Source organism: Canis lupus, chromosome 9 (assembly GCF_011100685.1).
Source record: "Canis lupus familiaris isolate Mischka breed German Shepherd chromosome 9, alternate assembly UU_Cfam_GSD_1.0, whole genome shotgun sequence".
Lineage (NCBI taxonomy): Eukaryota > Metazoa > Chordata > Mammalia > Carnivora > Canidae > Canis > Canis lupus.
Window position 1 is genome coordinate 30994090 of NC_049230.1, and position 4279 is coordinate 30998368.

General features: G+C 41.8%; 1 long non-coding RNA gene across 1 annotated transcript; it reads left to right on the forward strand.

Annotated features, from left to right (window-relative positions):
- Positions 1-586: 586 nt before the first annotated feature.
- On the forward strand, positions 587-2697 carry LOC111097541. Its single transcript, XR_005364056.1, has 3 exons — positions 587-743; positions 2040-2321; positions 2499-2697. It is a non-coding gene; the product is annotated as an uncharacterized LOC111097541 (long non-coding RNA).
- The last annotated feature ends 1582 nt before the right edge of the window (positions 2698-4279 follow it).

Genomic DNA, 4279 nt, shown 5'->3' on the forward strand with positions numbered 1-4279 from the left:
ATGGGCCCTTAGTTAGCAGGAGTTACCTTGGAAGGTTTAAATGTATGTAGGCCTGAATACCTTTGCTTATTTTCAAATTGTCATCTGACAGTGACAGGAGTGACACCCTTGGGTGAAATCTCACTGATTTGATACTAGTTGACCAAAAATGTGGGGGATTCAAATTCCAGTGTGCTCAGCGAGGTACCAGGAAGGATAGGAGCAGTCAGGTAGAAACAGGGGCAGTTCAGAGTACCTGTGCTCCAGGAAGGTATCATCAGATACTAAATTCGAGCCCATTATAGCCTTGTGGGAAGTTCAGGACCTAGGGTGTTCTAACTTGTCCAGTTTCAAGAAAATCAGGAAATCTTGACTTTGATTGAAATCCTCAGTATATATTTTTTTAAATAGGCACCATCTAGACACATGTATTGGTTGGGTTTCACCAATGGGAGGCTCCTGAAGGCAAATGGTCCCCATGGTCACCATTTCCCTGGTGGAGAGGGAAAAGAGTAGATGAATAGAATGCACAGCAGTCAGAGGTTGTCATGGCAACCAAGTATGGGTACTGATGATGCCAAGGCAGCAAACTTCTTTCCTTCTTTTTTCTTTTTAAATTTGGCATTCAGAGAAAAACCAAGAAAGGTACCATGTGAATAAAAGGCCTTAATTTACCTGTAAAACAAGTTTGATTTTTCTCTCACACTGCTTTCCAGGCTTTGGGGAAACTTTGAGAGTTCAGGAGGTATTCTCATGGCTCCAAGGTAACTTTGCTACCCCACTTGTGGGCAGGCTGTGTATCTGAGCATAAATCAAGCAGTTTTCCAGAAGTTTTTCCACTGAGCAAGGGCGTAGCCCTTCCTGATATGTTAACAGTGTATATTTGGGGACTTGATAGGAAAAGGTGGAGAAGTAAATATGATACTGTCATCAGTCTTTTATAGTCCTGATAAAATATACTGAATGCTATCCTTTGTCTTCTCCTTTTATCTTCTGGAACTTCATTTTACTTCCTCAGACTTCTTTTCCAGACTTGGTGACAGAAATCCTTCAAGGTTGTAGAATGAAGTGGAAATTGCTTGGCCTGGGATTCTGGAGAACTAGGTGGACTGTGATACAAGCTAACAAATGACTTTGGACAAGCCTCTCTGAACCTCAGTTATACTCACTTGTAAGGCAGCAGTAATGAGGCAGGAGATTACCATGGTTTCAGGAGCCTCAGAATGAGGACAAAGAGCTAGGCTCAGTTCAAGCTTTGACTTAACCTAGATGTATGATCTTGGCTAGATCACGTCTCCAGGTCTCAGTTTCCTAACTGGCAAAATAAAGGTGCTCCTTAGTTCATTCATTCAACAAATTTGTTGAGCTCCTAACATGTGCCAGGCTGTTTAGAGGTTGGACTAATGTTGAATATTTCATAGTTATGTCTTAGCCTTTGTTGATTTAAGTAGGTTGAATATTGACCTCCAAAAGATGTGTCCATATCCTAATCCCTGGAACGTGTGAATGTGACCTTATCTGTGAAACAAAAGTCTTTGCGGATGTAACTAACTGATTTAAAGATTTTGAAATGAGATTATCCTGGATTATCTAGCTGGCTCCTACATCCTAAAACAGGTGTCCTTATAAAAGACATATAGAGAAGAGATCACAGAGAAGGAGGCCATGCAAAGATGGAGGCAGAGATTGGAGTTATGCAGCCATAAGCCAAGGAACTTTCCCAGCCACCAAAAGCTGGAAAAGGCAAAGAGGAATTCTCCTCCAGAGCTTTCTGCTAGAACATGGCCCTGCCAACACCTTGATTTTGGACTTTGGTTTCCATAAGTGTGATAAAATTAATTTCTGTTGTTGTAAGCCATGATAAGTTGTTATGGCAGCTTTAGGAAACTAATACAGATGGATTCGGGCCAAACATCTGGCAGCTTGCTTCTTTTTTTGTGGGACGACCATCTATGGATGCTGACAGGGCTTTCATGAAACCCCAGCATCATTTGGTTCCACTCAAAGCTCCCTGCAAGGAGAGTAATCCAAGATATTTCTTTCTGCTTGGGTTCCTACAGTCTCTGCCACATGACCATGCCATCTGTGGGGCCACTGGTTTACTAGAAAAATCTAACTCAAGGTTGCAAGACAGCAATGAGGGAGCCTGGAGGAATGCTTTGCCTAATAGGTCTATGAGTGAACATATTGGACCAGTCATATTCTTCCCCTTGGAGAGTTTGAAGCAAAGGCACAAAGAAGAGGATATTAGTTGTGAGAAGATGCAAAAGAAAGCAACATGAAGAACCCACGAGACAGTGGGAAATACAAACATCTAGAATTATAAGCTACAAAGGCTTTAGGTAAGCTGAAGCTATCAGGTAAAGAAAGTATACATATGCTTTTAAAAATAAATTCGTTAGGATTGGAAGTGGATTGGTTTCCACTAGTAAAAACAGTTTGCTTCCAAGTTTGAATTTTCAAAGTCTACTTACCTCTCTCTGCATTTGTTAATACATTTTTTAATTTCTCCATTTAAGGCCCTTATCAGGCTACCCAGGGACTATACCCAAATTCTTCTCTTTGGGCTTCTCACCTGGACCAGTGTTAAGGATGTTCATGTCCTGGGCATTAGGCTTTGCACCATGAAATAGAGATGAGAATTGGCCCAGCCCACAAATATCTTCTCCCTTTTCCCAGCTGGAGGACGTGCACATTGTCTTATAGAGGCTTTATCAAGACTTGCAATATATAAAAAAAATAAAATAAAAAGGCCTGCAGTACATGTCTGTCTGTTCTATCTCTGTGCCCTGGTTCAAACTTTTCCTGGATGCTGATAAATAAAAAGTGTCCTAATTCAACAACTATCACTTAGTCAACACCAGCATCACGTCAAGTGCCATAGTGGGGAGTTAGTGAATTATCTCTGATCCTCACAAGAATCATGTCAAAGGGAATTATGATCTCCCTTTTTAGAAATTCTTAACAATATTTATCTGCTGCAAGATTGTGGGCATCATAGAAAAATTGCCTAAAATGGCATACAGAAAACATTTCAGTGTCCATTGCTGCTGCTGCTACTACCGTGCCTTAGTCATGGATGAATCTACTGATGTGATGTGGGTTCCCCTGGAAGGGGACACTGTGGGCCACACAGGGCTTCTCATAGCCATTGGGGAAGTGACCAGCTCATATGGAAAGCACTGACCATGACCCCTTGCTTGACATTGGCAAGTACATGGCGTCCCCTGAAAGGCCTTGCTGCCTCCCTGAGAGGCCACGTTTTTTTTTTTTTGTTTTTGTTTTTGTTTTGTTTTTACCTTGGTGTTATCTGTTATCACCTGCTAAAACCCCTACCTTCAGCTCTCTGTCCATACTGCCCCCTTTGCCCTTTGGTGCTGTTTAACACCAGTGGAATAACAAGCTGGTTCCCCTGCACTAGGTAGTAACATCCATTTCCATTCTCATCCCCAAGAAAATCTTTCAAAGGAGTCCCATTGACCCAGCTGTTAAAAGCCATTTGTGTGGAACCACCCGCCCCACTCCTTAAAGATGAACACTTTGATGGGTATCATACCAGTTCTTCTAGGCAAAAGTTTGCAAACCACAGCTGTGAACTGCATCCAACCAGAGCTGTGAACCGCATCCAGCCTGTTGCTTCTTTTTATAAATAAAGTTTTATTGGAATATCACCACACTCCTTACTGAACATATTATTGCGGCTACTTTAGCACTACAATGGTGGAGTTGAGTAATTGTGACTCAGCCAGTATGGCCACAAAGCCCTTTACAGAAAAGCTTGCTGACTCTTATGCTATAGTCCATTTGCTAGGCACATACCACTGTGTATACGTGTGTGTGCACACACAAACCCAGTTTATTGATCCATTAGGCATAGGCATGAAAGGTTTTATTAATTCCAGTAATCATCTCTAACTAGATTATGTTGTTCTTACTTCACCTCTGGGTACGGGCTCCTTTAGTGATATATTGGTCCACTCCTATAATTTTCAGCCACTTTGAGTCACTAAAAATTTCAGTCTGGTAAATGGATAAAAGAAGTTCTGTTTTTTGTTTGTTTGTTTTTTGTCTTAGAGAGAGAGAGAGAGAAGGCATACAAGTGGGGGTTAGGGGAGAGGGGGACGGAGAGAGGAAAAGAGAGAGAGCCCAACAGAGGGCTTGATCTTACAACCCTGAGATCATGACCTGAGCCTAAATCAAGAGTCAGATGCCCAACCACCTAAGCCACCAGGTGCCCCTGTTTGTTATTTTTAATTTTACTTTCAAACTCAATTTAAAGCACTTCTCTCTTCACCCTAGC